The sequence below is a fragment of the Diceros bicornis genome, chromosome 14 (genome assembly GCF_020826845.1).
Source record: "Diceros bicornis minor isolate mBicDic1 chromosome 14, mDicBic1.mat.cur, whole genome shotgun sequence".
Lineage (NCBI taxonomy): Eukaryota > Metazoa > Chordata > Mammalia > Perissodactyla > Rhinocerotidae > Diceros > Diceros bicornis.
The window spans coordinates 68,859,590-68,878,702 of NC_080753.1; positions in this window are offsets into that span (position 1 = coordinate 68,859,590).

A 19,113-nucleotide genomic window follows, 5' to 3' on the forward strand; every position below is an offset into this window, starting at 1 on the left:
CAGATTCCCAATTCGGGCATTCAGAACATATAGCACGTTGCTGTAAGCAAGCACATCCTCATTCAAAGTTGAAAGTTACTATGTAGGAACAAGTTTGAATAGGTATTTCAAAGATGCCCAGAACTGAGCTAAACTTGGTATGTCTCCAACCCCTAGAAATAACTTCATGCCCCATCTCCCTTACTTCTAGCTAGTAAGGATCACATAATTCCTAACAAAGTTTTGACACAGATTCCCAATTCGGGCATTCAGAACATATAGCACGTTGCTGTAAGCAAGCACATTCTCATTCAAAGTTGCAAGTTACTATGAAAGGAACAAGTTTGTATAGGTATTTCAAAGATGCCCAGAACTGAGCTAAACTTGGTATGTGTCCAACCTCTAGAAATAACTTCATGCCCCAACTCCCTTACTTCCAGCTAGTAAGGATCACATAATTCCTAACAAAGTTTTGACACAGATTCCCAATTCGGGCATTCAGAACATATAGCACGTTGCTGTAAGCAAGCACATTCTCATTCAAAGTTGCAAGTTACTATGTAGGAACAAGTTTGTATAGGTATTTCAAAGATGCCCAGAACTGAGCTAAACGTTGTATGTCTCCAACTCCTAGAAATAACTTCATGCCCCATCTCCCTTATTTCCAGCTTGGAAGGATCACATAATTCCTAACAAAGTTTTGACACAGATTCCCAATTCGGGCATTCAGAACATATAGCACGTTGCTGTAAGCAAGCACAATCTCATTCAAAGTTGCAAGTTACTATGTAGGAACAAGTTTGTATAGGTATTTCAAAGATGCCCAGAACTGAGCTAAACGTTGTATGTCTCCAACTCCCAGAAATAACTTCATGCCCCATCTCCCTTACTTCCAGCTAGTAAGGATCACATAATTCCTAACAAAGTTTTGACACAGATTCCCAATTCGGGCATTCAGAACATATAGCACGTTGCTGTAAGCAAGCACGTTCTCATTCAAAGTTGCAAGTTACTATGTAGGAACAAGTTTGTATAGGTATTTCAAAGATGCCCAGAACTGAGCTGAAGTTTGTATGTCTCCAACTCCTAGAAATAACTTCATGCCCCATCTCCCTTACTTCCAGCTAGTAAGGATCACATAATTCCTAACAAAGTTTTGACACAGATTCCCAATTCGGGCATTCAGAACATATAGCACGTTGCTGCAAGCAAGCACATTCTCATTCAAAGTTGCAAGTTACTATGCAGGAACAAGTTTGTATAGGTATTTCAAAGATGCCCAGAACTGAGCTAAACTTGGTATGTCTCCAACTCCTAGAAATAACTTCATGCCCCATCTGCCTTACTTCCAGCTAGTAAGGATCACATAATTCCTAACAAAGTTTTGACACAGATTCCCAATTCGGGCATTCAGAACATATAGCACGTTGCTGCAAGCAAGCACATTCTCATTCAAAGTTGCAAGTTACTATGTAGGAACAAGTTTGTATAGGTATTTCAAAGATGCCCAGAACTGAGCTAAACTTGGTATGTCTCCAACTCCTAGAAATAACTTCATGTCCCATCTCCCTTACTTCCAGCTAGTGAGGATCACATAATTCCTAACAAAGTTTTGAGACAGATTCCCAATTCGGGCATTCAGAACATATAGCACGTTGCTGTAAGCAAGCACATTCTCATTCTAAGAAGCAAGTTACTATGTAGGAACAAGTTTGTATAGGTATTTCAAAGATGTCCAGAACTGAGCTAAACGTTGTATGTCTCCAACTCCTAGAAATAACTTCATGCCCCATCTCCCTTACTTCCAGCTAGTAAGGATCACATAATTCCTAACAAAGTTTTGAGACAGATTCCCAATTCGGGCATTCAGAACATATAGCACGTTGCTGAAAGCAAGCACTTTCTCATTCAAAGTTGCAAGTTACTATGTAGGAACAAGTTTGTATAGGTATTTCAAAGATGCCCAGAACTGAGCTAAACTTGGTATGTCTCCAACCCATAGAAATAACTTCATGCCCCATCTCCCTTACTTCTAGCTAGTAAGGATCACATAATTCCTAACAAAGTTTTGACACAGATTCCCAATTCGGGCATTCAGAACATATAGCACGTTGCTGTAAGCAAGCACATTCTCATTCAAAGTTGCAAGTTACTATGAAAGGAACAAGTTTGTATAGGTATTTCAAAGATGCCCAGAACTGAGCTAAACTTGGTATGTGTCCAACCTCTAGAAATAACTTCATGCCCCAACTCCCTTACTTCCAGCTAGTAAGGATCACATAATTCCTAACAAAGTTTTGACACAGATTCCCAATTCGGGCATTCAGAACATATAGCACCTTGCTGTAAGCAAGCACATTCTCATTCAAAGTTGCAAGTTACTATGTAGGAACAAGTTTGTATAGGTATTTCAAAGATGCCCAGAACTGAGCTAAACGTTGTATGTCTCCAACTCCTAGAAATAACTTCATGCCCCATCTCCCTTATTTCCAGCTTGGAAGGATCACATAATTCCTAACAAAGTTTTGACACAGATTCCCAATTCGGGCATTCAGAACATATAGCACGTTGCTGTAAGCAAGCACATTCTCATTCAAAGTTGCAAGTTACTATGTAGGAACAAGTTTGTATAGGTATTTCAAAGATGCCCAGAACTGAGCTAAACGTTGTATGTCTCCAACTCCCAGAAATAACTTCATGCCCCATCTCCCTTACTTCCAGCTAGTAAGGATCACATAATTCCTAACAAAGTTTTGACACAGATTCCCAATTCGGGCATTCAGAACATATAGCAGGTTGCTGTAAGCAAGCACGTTCTCATTCAAAGTTGCAAGTTACTATGTAGGAACAAGTTTGTATAGGTATTTCAAAGATGCCCAGAACTGAGCTGAAGTTTGTATGTCTCCAACTCCTAGAAATAACTTCATGCCCCATCTCCCTTACTTCCAGCTAGTAAGGATCACATAATTCCTAACAAAGTTTTGACACAGATTCCCAATTCGGGCATTCAGAACATATAGCACGTTGCTGCAAGCAAGCACGTTCTCATTCAAAGTTGCAAGTTACTATGCAGGAACAAGTTTGTATAGGTATTTCAAAGATGCCCAGAACTGAGCTAAACTTGGTATGTCTCCAACTCCTAGAAATAACTTCATGCCCCATCTGCCTTACTTCCAGCTAGTAAGGATCACATAATTCCTAACAAAGTTTTGACACAGATTCCCAATTCGGGCATTCAGAACATATAGCACGTTGCTGCAAGCAAGCACATTCTCATTCAAAGTTGCAAGTTACTATGTAGGAACAAGTTTGTATAGGTATTTCAAAGATGCCCAGAACTGAGCTAAACGTTGTATGTCTCCAACTCCCAGAAAAAACTTCATGCCCCATCTCCCTTACTTCCAGCTAGTAAGGATCACATAATTCCTAACAAAGTTTTGACACAGATTCCCAATATGGGCATTCAGATCATATAGCACGTTGCTGTAAGCAAGCACATTCTCATTCAAAGTTGCAAGTTACTATGTAGGAACAAGATTGTATAGTTATTTCAAATATGCCCAGAACTGAGCTAAACGTTGTATGTCTCCAACTCCTAGAAATAACTTCATGCCCCATCTCCCTTACTTCCATCTAGTAAGGATCACATAATTCCTAACAAAGATTTGACACAGATTCCCAATTCGGGCATTCAGAACATATAGCACGTTGCTGTAAGCAACCACATTCTCATTCAAAGATGCAAGATACTATGTAGGAACAAGTTTGTATAGGACTTTCAAAGATGCCCAGAACTGAGCTGAAGTTTGTATGTCTCCAACTCCTAGAAATAACTTCATGCCCCATCTCCCTTACTTCCAGCTAGTAAGGATCACATAATTCCTAACAAAGTTTTGACACAGATTCCCAATTCGGGCATTCAGAACATATAGCACGTTGCTGCAAGCAAGCACGTTCTCATTCAAAGTTGCAAGTTACTATGCAGGAACAAGTTTGTATAGGTATTTCAAAGATGCCCAGAACTGAGCTAAACTTGGTATGTCTCCAACTCCTAGAAATAACTTCATGCCCCATCTGCCTTACTTCCAGCTAGTAAGGATCACATAATTCCTAACAAAGTTTTGACACAGATTCCCAATTCGGGCATTCAGAACATATAGCACGTTGCTGCAAGCAAGCACATTCTCATTCAAAGTTGCAAGTTACTATGTAGGAACAAGTTTGTATAGGTATTTCAAAGATGCCCAGAAGTGAGCTAAACTTGGTATGTCTCCAACTCCTAGAAATAACTTCATGTCCCATCTCCCTTACTTCCAGCTAGTGAGGATCACATAATTCCTAACAAAGTTTTGACACAGATTCCCAATTCGGGCATTCAGAACATATAGCACGTTGCTGTAAGCAAGCACATTCTCATTCTAAGAAGCAAGTTACTATGTAGGAACAAGTTTGTATAGGTATTTCAAAGATGTCCAGAACTGAGCTAAACGTTGTATGTCTCCAACTCCTAGAAATAACTTCATGCCCCATCTCCCTTACTTCCAGCTAGTAAGGATCACATAATTCCTAACAAAGTTTTGAGACAGATTCCCAATTCGGGCATTCAGAACATATAGCACGTTGCTGTAAGCAAGCACTTTCTCATTCAAAGTTGCAAGTTACTATGTAGGAACAAGTTTGTATAGGTATTTCAAAGATGCACAGAACTGAGCTAAACTTGGTATGTGTCCAACCTCTAGAAATAACTTCATACCCCAACTCCCTTACTTCCAGCTAGTAAGGATCACATAATTTCTAACAAAGATTTGACACAGATTCCCAATTCGGGCATTCAGAACATATAGCACGTTGCTGTAAGCAAGCACTTTCTCATTCAAAGTTGCAAGTTATTATGTAGGAACAAGTTTGTATAGGTATTTCAAAGATGCCCAGAACTGAGCTAAACGTTGTATGTCTGCAGCTCCTAGAAATAACTTCATGTCCCATCTCCCTTACTTCCATCTAGTAAGGATCACATAATTCCTAACAAAGATTTGACACAGATTCCCAATTCGGGCATTCAGAACATATAGCACGTTGTTGTAAGCAAGCACATTCTCATTCAAAGTTGCAAGTTACTATGTAGGAACAAGTTTGTATAGGTATTTCAAAGATGAACAGAACTGAGCTAAACGTTGTATGTCTCAAACTCCTAGAAATAACTTCATGCCCCATCTCCCTTACTTCCAGCTAGTAAGGATCACATAATTCCTAACAAAGTTTTGACTCAGATTCCCAATTCGGGCTTTGAGAACATATAGCACGTTGCTGCAAGCAAGCTCATTCTCATTCAAAGTTGCAAGTTACTATGTAGGAACAAGTTGGTATAGGTATTTCAAAGATGCCCAGAACTGAGCTAAACTTGGTATGTGTCCAACTCCTAGAAATAACTTCATGCCCCATCTCCCTTACTTCCAGCTAGTAAGGATCACATAATTCCTAACAAAGTTTTGACACAGATTCCCAATTCGGGCTTTCAGAACATATAGCACGTTGCTGTAAGCAAGCACATTCTCATTCAAAGTTGCAAGTTACTATGTAGGAACAAGTTTGTATAGGTATTTCGAAGATGCCCAGAACTGAGCTAAACTTGGTATGTGTCCAAGTCCTAGAAATAACTTCAAGCCCCATCTCCCTTACTTCCAGGTAGTAAGGATCACATAATTCCTAACAAAGTTTTGACACAGATTGCCAATTCGGGCATTCAGAACATATAGCACGTTGCTGTAAGCAAGCAGATTCTCATTCAAAGATGCAAGTTACTATGGAGGAACAAGTTTGTATAGGTATTTCAAAGATGCCCAGAACTGAGCTAAACTTGGTATGTGTCCAACTCCTAGAAATAACTTCATGCCCCATCTCCCTTACTTCCAGCTAGTAAGGATCACATAATTCCTAACAAAGTTTTGACACAGATTGCCAATTCGGGCATTCAGAACATATAGCACGTTGCTGTAAGCAAGCACATTTTCATTCAAAGTTGCAAGTTACTATGTAGGAACAAGTTTGTATAGGTATTTCAAAGATGCCCAGAACTGAGCTAAACTTGGTATGCGTCCAACTCCTAGAAATAAATTCATGCCCCATCTCCCTTACTTCCAGCTAGTAAGGATCACATAATTCCTAACAAAGTTTTGACACAGATTCCCAATTCGGGCATTCAGAACATATAGCACGTTGCTGTAAGCAAGCAGATTCTCATTAAAAGATGCAAGTTACTATGTAGGAACAAGTTTGTATAGGTATTTCAAAGATGCCCAGAACTGAGCTAAACTTGATATGCGTCCAACTCCTAGAAATAACTTCATGCTCCATCTCCCTTACTTCCAGCTAGTAAGGATCACATAATTCCTAACAAAGTTTTGACACAGATTCCCAATTCGGGCATTCAGAACATATAGCACGTTGCTGTAAGCAAGCACATTTTCATTCAAAGTTGCAAGTTACTATGTAGGAACAAGTTTGTATAGGTATTTCAAAGATGCCCAGAACTGAGCTAAACGTTGTATGTCTCCAACTCCTAGAAATAACTACATGCCCCATCTCCCTTACTTCCAGCTAGTAAGGATCACATGATTCCTAACAATATTTTGACACAGATTCCCTATTCGGGCATTCAGAACATGTAGCACGTTGCTGTAAGCAAGCAGATTCTCATTCAAAGATGCAAGTTACTAGGTAGGAACAAGTTTGTATAGGTATTTCAAAGATGCCCAGAACTGAGCTAAACTTGGTATGTGTCCAACTCCTAGAAATAACTTCATGCCCCATCTCCCTTACTTCCAGCTAGTAAGGATCACATAATTCCTAACAAAGTTTTGACACAGATTCCCAATTCGGGCATTCAGAACATATAGCACGTTGCTGTAAGCAAGCAGATTCTCATTCAAAGTTGCAAGTTACTATGTAGGAACAAGTTTGTATAGGTATTTCAAAGATGCCCAGAACTGAGCTAAACTTGGTATGTGTCCAACTCCTAGAAATAACTTCATGCCCCATCTCTCTTACTTCCAGCTAGTAAGGATCACATAATTCCTAACAAAGTTTTGACACAGATTCCCAATTCGGGCATTCAGAACATATAGCACGTTGCTGTAAGCAAGCACATTCTCATTAAAAGATGCAAGTTACTATGTAGGAACAAGTTTGTATAGGTATTTCAAAGATGCCCAGAACTGAGCTAAACTTGGTATGTGTCCAACTCCTAGAAATAACTTCATGCCCCATCTCCCTTACTTCCAGCTAGTAAGGATCACATAATTCCTAACAAAGTTTTGACACAGATTGCCAATTCGGGCATTCAGAACATATAGCACGTTGCTGTAAGCAAGCACATTCTCATTCAAAGTTGCAAGTTACTATGTAGGAACAAGTTTGTATAGGTATTTCAAAGATGCCCAGAACTGAGCTAAACTTGGTATGCGTCCAACTCCTAGAAATAACTTCATGCCCCATCTCCCTTACTTCCAGCTAGTAAGGATCACATAATTCCTAACAAAGTTTTGACTCAGATTCCCAATTCGGGCTTTCAGAACATATAGCACGTTGCTGTAAGCAAGCAGATTCTCATTCAAAGATGCAAGTTACTAGGTAGGAACAAGTTTGTATAGGTATTTCAAAGATGCCCAGAACTGAGCTAAACTTGGTATGTGTCCAACTCCTAGAAATATCTTCATGCTTCATCTCCCTTACTTCCAGCTAGTAAGGATCACATAATTCCTAACAAAGTTTTGACACAGATTCCCAAATCGGGCATTCAGAACATATAGCACGTTGCTGCAAGCAAGCACATTCTCATTCAAAGTTGCAAGTTACTATGTAGGAACAAGTTTGTATAGGTATTTCAAAGATGCCCAGAACTGAGCTAAACTTGGTATGTCTCCAACTCCAAGAAATAACTTCATGCCCCATCTCCCTTACTTCCAGCTAGTAAGGATCACATAATTCCTAACAAAGTTTTGACACAGATTCCCAATTCGGGCATTCAGAACATATAGCACGTTGCTGTAAGCAAGCAGATTCTCATTCAAAGATGCAAGTTACTATGGAGGAACAAGTTTGTATAGGTATTTCAAAGATGCCCAGAACTGAGCTAAACTTGGTATGTGTCCAACTCCTAGAAATAACTTCATGCCCCATCTCCCTTACTTCCAGCTAGTAAGGATCACATAATTCCTAACAGAGTTTTGACACAGATTCCAAATTCGGGCATTCAGAACATATAGCACGTTGCTGTAAGCAAGCACATTCTCATTCAAAGTTGCAAGTTACTATGTAGGAACAAGTTTGTATAGGTATTTCAAAGATGCCCAGAACTGAGCTAAACTTGGTATGCGTCCAACTCCTAGAAATAACTTCATGCCCCATCTCCCTTACTTCCAGCTAGTAAGGATCACATAATTCCTAACAAAGTTTTGACACAGATTCCCTATTCGGGCATTCAGAACATATAGCACGTTGCTGTAAGCAAGCAGATTCTCATTCAAAGATGCAAGTTACTAGGTAGGAACAAGTTTGTATAGGTATTTCAAAGATGCCCAGAACTGAGCTAAACTTGGTATGTGTCCAACTCCTAGAAATATCTTCATGCTTCATCTCCCTTACTTCCAGCTAGTAAGGATCACATAATTCCTAACAAAGTTTTGACACAGATTCCCAAATCGGGCATTCAGAACATATAGCACGTTGCTGCAAGCAAGCACATTCTCATTCAAAGTTGCAAGTTACTATGTAGGAACAAGTTTGTATAGGTATTTCAAAGATGCCCAGAACTGAGCTAAACTTGGTATGTCTCCAACTCCAAGAAATAACTTCATGCCCCATCTCCCTTACTTCCAGCTAGTAAGGATCACATAATTCCTAACAAAGTTTTGACACAGATTCCCAATTCGGGCATTCAGAACATATAGCACGTTGCTGTAAGCAAGCACATTCTCATTCAAAGATGCAAGTTACTATGTAGGAACAAGTTTGTATAGGTATTTCAAAGATGCCCAGAACTGAGCTAAACTTGGTATGTGTCCAACTCCTAGAAATAACTTCATGCCCCATCTCCCTTACTTCCAGCTAGTAAGGATCACATAATTCCTAACAGAGTTTTGACACAGATTCCAAATTCGGGCATTCAGAACATATAGCACGTTGCTGTAAGCAAGCACATTCTCATTCAAAGTTGCAAGTTACTATGTAGGAACAAGTTTGTATAGGTATTTCAAAGATGCCCAGAACTGAGCTAAACTTGGTATGTGTCCAACTCCTAGAAATAACTTCATGCCCCATCTCCCTTACTTCCAGCTAGTTAGGATCACATAATTCCTAACAAAGTTTTGACACAGATTCCCAATTCGGGCATTCAGAACATATAGCACGTTGCTGTAAGCAAGCACTTTCTCATTCAAAGTTGCAAGTTACTATGTAGGAACAAGTTTGTATAGGTATTTCAAAGATGCCCAGAACTGAGCTAAACTTGGTATGTGTCCAGCTCCTAGAAATAACTTCATGCCCCATCTCCCTTACTTCCAGCTAGTAAGGATCACATAATTCCTAACAAAGTTTTGACACAGATTGCCAATTCGGGCATTCAGAACATATAGCACGTTGCTGTAAGCAAGCACATTTTCATTCAAAGTTGCAAGTTACTATGTAGGAACAAGTTTGTATAGGTATTTCAAAGATGCCCAGAACTGAGCTAAACTTGGTATGCGTCCAACTCCTAGAAATAAATTCATGCCCCATCTCCCTTACTTCCAGCTAGTAAGGATCACATAATTCCTAACAAAGTTTTGACACAGATTCCCAATTCGGGCATTCAGAACATATAGCACGTTGCTGTAAGCAAGCAGATTCTCATTAAAAGATGCAAGTTACTATGTAGGAACAAGTTTGTATAGGTATTTCAAAGATGCCCAGAACTGAGCTAAACTTGATATGCGTCCAACTCCTAGAAATAACTTCATGCTCCATCTCCCTTACTTCCAGCTAGTAAGGATCACATAATTCCTAACAAAGTTTTGACACAGATTCCCAATTCGGGCATTCAGAACATATAGCACGTTGCTGTAAGCAAGCACATTTTCATTCAAAGTTGCAAGTTACTATGTAGGAACAAGTTTGTATAGGTATTTCAAAGATGCCCAGAACTGAGCTAAACGTTGTATGTCTCCAACTCCTAGAAATAACTACATGCCCCATCTCCCTTACTTCCAGCTAGTAAGGATCACATAATTCCTAACAATATTTTGACACAGATTCCCTATTCGGGCATTCAGAACATGTAGCACGTTGCTGTAAGCAAGCAGATTCTCATTCAAAGATGCAAGTTACTAGGTAGGAACAAGTTTGTATAGGTATTTCAAAGATGCCCAGAACTGAGCTAAACTTGGTATGTGTCCAACTCCTAGAAATAACTTCATGCCCCATCTCCCTTACTTCCAGCTAGTAAGGATCACATAATTCCTAACAAAGTTTTGACACAGATTCCCAATTCGGGCATTCAGAACATATAGCACGTTGCTGTAAGCAAGCAGATTCTCATTCAAAGTTGCAAGTTACTATGTAGGAACAAGTTTGTATAGGTATTTCGAAGATGCCCAGAACTGAGCTAAACTTGGTATGTGTCCAACTCCTAGAAATAACTTCATGCCCCATCTCTCTTACTTCCAGCTAGTAAGGATCACATAATTCCTAACAAAGTTTTGACACAGATTCCCAATTCGGGCATTCAGAACATATAGCACGTTGCTGTAAGCAAGCACATTCTCATTAAAAGATGCAAGTTACTATGGAGGAACAAGTTTGTATAGGTATTTCAAAGATGCCCAGAACTGAGCTAAACTTGGTATGTGTCCAACTCCTAGAAATAACTTCATGCCCCATCTCCCTTACTTCCAGCTAGTAAGGATCACATAATTCCTAACAAAGTTTTGACACAGATTGCCAATTCGGGCATTCAGAACATATAGCACTTTGCTGCAAGCAAGCAGATTCTCATTCAAAGTTGCAAGTTACTATGTAGGAACAAGTTGGTATAGGTATTTCAAAGATGCCCAGAACTGAGCTAAACTTGGTATGTGTCCAACTCCTAGAAATAACTTCATGCCCCATCTCCCTTACTTCCAGCTAGTAAGGATCACATAATTCCTAACAAAGTTTTGACTCAGATTCCCAATTCGGGCTTTCAGAACATATAGCACGTTGCTGCAAGCAAGCACATTCTCATTCAAAGTTGCAAGTTACTATGTAGGAACAAGTTTGTATAGGTATTTCAAAGATGCCCAGAACTGAGCTAAACTTGGTATGTGTCCAACTCCTAGAAATAACTTCATGCCCCATCTCCCTTACTTCCAGCTAGTAAGGATCACATAATTCCTAACAAAGTTTTGACACAGATTCCCAATTCGGGCTTTCAGAACGTATAGCACGTTGCTGTAAGCAAGCACATTCTCATTCAAAGTTGCAAGTTACTATGTAGGAACAAGTTTGTATAGGTATTTCGAAGATGCCCAGAACTGAGCTAAACTTGGTATGTGTCCAATTCCTAGAAATAACTTCAAGCCCCATCTCCCTTACTTCCAGGTAGTAAGGATCACATAATTCCTAACAAAGTTTTGACACAGATTGCCAATTCGGGCATTCAGAACATATAGCACGTTGCTGTAAGCAAGCAGATTCTCATTCAAAGATGCAAGTTACTATGGAGGAACAAGTTTGTATAGGTATTTCAAAGATGCCCAGAACTGAGCTAAACTTGGTATGTGTCCAACTCCTAGAAATAACTTCATGCCCCATCTCCCTTACTTCCAGCTAGTAAGGATCACATAATTCCTAACAGAGTTTTGACACAGATTCCAAATTCGGGCATTCAGAACATATAGCACGTTGCTGTAAGCAAGCACATTCTCATTCAAAGTTGCAAGTTACTATGTAGGAACAAGTTTGTATAGGTATTTCAAAGATGCCCAGAACTGAGCTAAACTTGGTATGCGTCCAACTCCTAGAAATAACTTCATGCCCCATCTCCCTTACTTCCAGCTAGTAAGGATCACATAATTCCTAACAAAGTTTTGACACAGATTCCCTATTCGGGCATTCAGAACATATAGCACGTTGCTGTAAGCAAGCAGATTCTCATTCAAAGATGCAAGTTACTAGGTAGGAACAAGTTTGTATAGGTATTTCAAAGATGCCCAGAACTGAGCTAAACTTGGTATGTGTCCAGCTCCTAGAAATATCTTCATGCTTCATCTCCCTTACTTCCAGCTAGTAAGGATCACATAATTCCTAACAAAGTTTTGACACAGATTCCCAATTAGGGCATTCAGAACATACAGCACGTTGCTGTAAGCAAGCAGATTCTCATTCAAAGATGCAAGTTACTATGTAGGAACAAGTTTGTATAGGTATTTCAAAGATGCCCAGAACTGAGCTAAACTTGGTATGTGTCCAACTCCTAGAAATAACTTCATGCCCCATCTCCCTTACTTCCAGCTAGTAAGGATCACATAATTCCTAACAAAGTTTTGACACAGATTCCAAATTCGGGCATTCAGAACATATAGCACGTTGCTGTAAGCAAGCACATTCTCATTCAAAGTTGCAAGTTACTATGTAGGAACAAGTTTGTATAGGTATTTCGAAGATGCCCAGAACTGAGCTAAACTTGGTATGTGTCCAACTCCTAGAAATAACTTCATGCCCCATCTCCCTTACTTCCAGCTAGTAAGGATCACATAATTCCTAACAAAGTTTTGACACAGATTCCCAATTCGGGCATTCAGAACATATAGCACGTTGCTGCAAGCAAGCACATTCTCATTCAAAGTTGCAAGTTACTATGTAGGAACAAGTTTGTATAGGTATTTCAAAGATGCCCAGAACTGAGCTAAACTTGGTATGTGTCCAACTCCTAGAAATAACTTCATGCCCCATCTCCCTTACTTCCAGCTAGTAAGGATCACATAATTCCTAACAAAGATTTGACACAGATTCCCAATTCGGGCATTCAGAACATATAGCACGTTGCTGTAAGCAAGCACTTTCTCATTCAAAGTTGCAAGTTACTATGTAGGAACAAGTTTGTATAGGTATTTCAAAGATGCCCAGAACTGAGCTAAACTTGGTATGTGTCCAGCTCCTAGAAATAACTTCATGCCCCATCTCCCTTACTTCCAGCTAGTAAGGATCACATAATTCCTAACAAAGTTTTGACACAGATTCCCAATTAGGGCATTCAGAACATACAGCACGTTGCTGTAAGCAAGCAGATTCTCATTCAAAGATGCAAGTTACTATGTAGGAACAAGTTTGTATAGGTATTTCAAAGATGCCCAGAACTGAGCTAAACTTGGTATGTGTCCAACTCCTAGAAATAACTTCATGCCCCATCTCCCTTACTTCCAGCTAGTAAGGATCACATAATTCCTAACAAAGTTTTGACACAGATTCCAAATTCGGGCATTCAGAACATATAGCACGTTGCTGTAAGCAAGCACATTCTCATTCAAAGTTGCAAGTTACTATGTAGGAACAAGTTTGTATAGGTATTTCGAAGATGCCCAGAACTGAGCTAAACTTGGTATGTGTCCAACTCCTAGAAATAACTTCATGCCCCATCTCCCTTACTTCCAGCTAGTAAGGATCACATAATTCCTAACAAAGTTTTGACACAGATTCCCAATTCGGGCATTCAGAACATATAGCACGTTGCTGCAAGCAAGCACATTCTCATTCAAAGTTGCAAGTTACTATGTAGGAACAAGTTTGTATAGGTATTTCAAAGATGCCCAGAACTGAGCTAAACTTGGTATGTGTCCAACTCCTAGAAATAACTTCATGCCCCATCTCCCTTACTTCCAGCTAGTAAGGATCACATAATTCCTAACAAAGTTTTGACACAGATTCCCAATTCGGGCTTTCAGAACATATAGCACGTTGCTGTAAGCAAGCACATTCTCATCCAAAGTTGCAAGTTACTATGTAGGAACAAGTTTGTATAGGTATTTCGAAGATGCCCAGAACTGAGCTAAACTTGGTATGTGTCCAACTCCTAGAAATAACTTCAAGCCCCATCTCCCTTACTTCCAGCTAGTAAGGATCACATAATTCCTAACAAAGTTTTGACACAGATTCCCAATTCGGGCATTCAGAACATATAGCACGGTGCTGTAAGCAAGCAGATTCACTTTCAAAGATGCAAGTTACTATGTAGGAACAAGTTTGTATAGGTATTTCGAAGATGCCCAGAACTGAGCTAAACTTGGTATGTGTCCAACTCCTAGAAATAACTTCATGCCCCATCTCCCTTACTTCCAGCTAGTAAGGATCACATAATTCCTAACAAAGTTTTGACACAGATTCCCAATTCGGGCATTCAGAACATATAGCACGTTGCTGTAAGCAAGCACATTTTCATTCAAAGTTGCAAGTTACTATGTAGGAACAAGTTTGTATAGGTATTTCAAAGATGCCCAGAACTGAGCTAAACTTGGTATGCGTCCAACTCCTAGAAATAACTTCATGCCCCATCTCCCTTACTTCCAGCTAGTGAGGATCACATAATTCCTAACAATGTTTTGACACAGATTCCCTATTCGGGCATTCAGAACATATAGCACGTTGCTGTAAGCAAGCAGATTCTCATTCAAAGATGCAAGTTACTAGGTAGGAACAAGTTTGTATAGGTATTTCAAAGATGCCCAGAACTGAGCTAAACTTGGTATGTGTCCAACTCCTAGAAATATCTTCATGCTTCATCTCCCTTACTTCCAGCTAGTAAGGATCACATAATTCCTAACAGTTTTGACACAGATTCCCAATTCGGGCATTCAGAACATATAGCACGTTGCTGTAAGCAAGCAGATTCTCATTCAAAGATGCAAGTTACTATGTAGGAACAAGTTTGTATAGGTATTTCAAAGATGCCCAGAACTGAGCTAAACTTGGTATGTGTCCAACTCCTAGAAATAACTTCATGCCCCATCTCCCTTACTTCCAGCTAGTAAGGATCACATAATTCCTAACAATGTTTTGACACAGATTCCCTATTCGGGCATTCAGAACATATAGCACGTTGCTGTAAGCAAGCACATTCTCATTCAAAGATGCAAGTTACTAGGTAGGAACAAGTTTGTATAGGTATTTCAAAGATGCCCAGAACTGAGCTAAACTTGGTATGTGTCCAACTCCTAGAAATATGTTCATGCTTCATCTCCCTTACTTCCAGCTAGTGAGGATCACATAATTCCTAACAAAGTTTTGACACAGATTCCCAAATCGGGCTTTCAGAACATATAGCACGTTGCTGCAAGCAAGCACATTCTCATTCAAAGTTGCAAGTTACTATGTAGGAACAAGTTTGTATAGGTATTTCAAAGATGCCCAGAACTGAGCTAAACTTGGTATGTCTCCAACTCCAAGAAATAACTTCATGCCCCATCTCCCTTACTTCCAGCTAGTAAGGATCACATAATTCCTAACAAAGTTTTGACACAGATTCCCAATTCGGGCATTCAGAACATATAGCACGTTGCTGTAAGCAAGCACATTCTCATTCAAAGATGCAAGTTACTATGTAGGAACAAGTTTGTATAGGTATTTCAAAGATGCCCAGAACTGAGCTAAACTTGGTATGTGTCCAACTCCTAGAAATAACTTCATGCCCCATCTCCCTTACTTCCAGCTAGTAAGGATCACATAATTCCTAACAAAGTTTTGACACAGATTCCCAATTCGGGCATTCAGAACATATAGCACGTTGCTGTAAGCAAGCACATTCTCATTCAAAGTTGCAAGTTACTATGTAGGAACAAGTTTGTATAGGTATTTCAAAGATGCCCAGAACTGAGCTAAACTTGGTATGTGTCCAACTCCTAGAAATAACTTCATGCCCCATCTCCCTTACTTCCAGCTAGTAAGGATCACATAATTCCTAACAAAGTTTTGACACAGATTCCCAATTCGGGCATTCAGAACATATAGCACGTTGCTGTAAGCAAGCACTTTCTCATTCAAAGTTGCAAGTTACTATGTAGGAACAAGTTTGTATAGGTATTTCAAAGATGCCCAGAACTGAGCTAAACTTGGTATGTGTCCAACTCCTAGAAATAACTTCATGCCCCATCTCCCTTACTTCCAGCTAGTAAGGATCACATAATTCCTAACAAAGTTTTGACACAGATTCCCAATTCGGGCATTCAGAACATACAGCACGTTGCTGTAAGCAAGCAGATTCTCATTCAAAGATGCAAGTTACTATGTAGGAACAAGTTTGTATAGGTATTTCAAAGATGCCCAGAACTGAGCTAAACTTGGTATGTGTCCAACTCCTAGAAATAACTTCATGCCCCATCTCCCTTACTTCCAGCTAGTAAGGATCACATAATTCCTAACAAAGTTTTGACACAGATTCCAAATTCGGGCATTCAGAACATACAGCACGTTGCTGTAAGCAAGGACATTCTCATTCAAAGTTGCAAGTTACTATGTAGGAACAAGTTTGTATAGGTATTTCAAAGATGCCCAGAACTGAGCTAAACTTGGTATGTGTCCAACTCCTAGAAATAACTTCATGCCCCATCTCCCTTACTTCCAGCTAGTAAGGATCACATAATTCCTAACAAAGTTTTGACACAGATTGCCAATTCGGGCATTCAGAACATATAGCACGTTGCTGCAAGCAAGCACATTCTCATTCAAAGTTGCAAGTTACTATGTAGGAACAAGTTTGTATAGGTATTTCAAAGATGCCCAGAACTGAGCTAAACTTGGTATGTGTCCAACTCCTAGAAATAACTTCATGCCCCATCTCCCTTACTTCCAGCTAGTAAGGATCACATAATTCCTAACAAAGTTTTGACACAGATTCCCAATTCGGGCTTTCAGAACATATAGCACGTTGCTGTAAGCAAGCACATTCTCATTCAAAGTTGCAAGTTACTATGTAGGAACAAGTTTGTATAAGTATTTCGAAGATGCCCAGAACTGAGCTAAACTTGGTATGTGTCCAAGTCCTAGAAATAACTTCAAGCCCCATCTCCCTTACTTCCAGCTAGTAAGGATCACATAATTCCTAACAAAGTTTTGACACAGATTCCCAATTCGGGCATTCAGAACATATAGCACGGTGCTGTAAGCAAGCAGATTCTCATTCAAAGATGCAAGTTACTATGTAGGAACAAGTTTGTATAGGTATTTCGAAGATGCCCAGAACTGAGCTAAACTTGGTATGTGTCCAACTCCTAGAAATAACTTCATGCCCCATCTCCCTTACTTCCAGCTAGTAAGGATCACATAATTCCTAACAAAGTTTTGACACAGATTCCCAATTCGGGCATTCAGAACATATAGCACGTTGCTGTAAGCAAGCACATTTTCATTCAAAGTTGCAAGTTACTCTGTAGGAACAAGTTTGTATAGGTATTTCAAAGATGCCCAGAACTGAGCTAAACTTGGTATGTGTCCAACTCCTAGAAATAACTTCATGCCCCATCTCCCTTACTTCCAGCTAGTAAGGATCACATAATTCCTAACAGTTTTGACACAGATTCCCAATTCGGGCATTCAGAACATATAGCACGTTGCTGTAAGCAAGCAGATTCTCATTGAAAGATGCAAGTTACTATGTAGAAACAAGTTTGTATAGGTATTTCAAAGATGCCCAGAACTGAGCTAAACTTGGTATGTGTCCAACTCCTAGAAATAACTTCATGCCCCATCTCCCTTACTTCCAGCTAGTAAGGATCACATAATTCCTAACAAAGTTTTGACACAGATTCCCAATTCGGGCATTCAGAACATACAGCACGTTGCTGTAAGCAAGCAGATTCTCATTCAAAGATGCAAGTTACTATGTAGGAACAAGTTTGTATAGGTATTTCAAAGATGCCCAGAACTGAGCTAAACTTGGTATGTGTCCAACTCCTAGAAATAACTTCATGCCCCATCTCCCTTACTTCCAGCTAGTAAGGATCACATAATTCCTAACAAAGTTTTGACACAGATTCCAAATTCGGGCATTCAGAACATACAGCACGTTGCTGTAAGCAAGCACATTCTCATTCAAAGTTGCAAGTTACTATGTAGGAACAAGTTTGTATAGGTATTTCAAAGATGCCCAGAACTGAGCTAAACTTGGTATGTGTCCAACTCCTAGAAATAACTTCATGCCCCTTCTCCCTTACTTCCAGCTAGTAAGGATCACATAATTCCTAACAAAGTTTTGACACAGATTGCCAATTCGGGCATTCAGAACATATAGCACGTTGCTGCAAGCAAGCACATTCTCATTCAAAGTTGCAAGTTACTATGTAGGAACAAGTTTGTATAGGTATTTCAAAGATGCCCAGAACTGAGCTAAACTTGGTATGTGTCCAACTCCTAGAAATAACTTCATGCCCCATCTCCCTTACTTCCAGCTAGTAAGGATCACATAATTCCTAACAAAGTTTTGACACAGATTCCCAATTCGGGCTTTCAGAACATATAGCACGTTGCTGTAAGCAAGCACATTCTCATTCAAAGTTGCAAGTTACTATGTAGGAACAAGTTTGTATAGGTATTTCGAAGATGCCCAGAACTGAGCTAAACTTGGTATGTGTCCAAGTCCTAGAAATAACTTCAAGCCCCATCTCCCTTACTTCCAGCTAGTAAGGATCACATAATTCCTAACAAAGTTTTGACACAGATTCCCAATTCGGGCATTCAGAACATATAGCACGGTGCTGTAAGCAAGCAGATTCTCATTCAAAGATGCAAGTTACTATGTAGGAACAAGTTTGTATAGGTATTTCAAAGATGTTCAGAACTGAGCTAAACTTGGTATGTGTCCAACTCCTAGAAATAACTTCATGCCCCATCTCCCTTACTTCCAGCTAGTAAGGATCACATAATTCCTAACAAAGTTTTGACACAGATTCCCAATTCGGGCATTCAGAACATATAGCACGTTGCTGTAAGCAAGCACATTTTCATTCAAAGTTGCAAGTTACTCTGTAGGAACAAGTTTGTATAGGTATTTCAAAGATGCCCAGAACTGAGCTAAACTTGGTATGTGTCCAACTCCTAGAAATAACTTCATGCCCCATCTCCCTTACTTCCAGC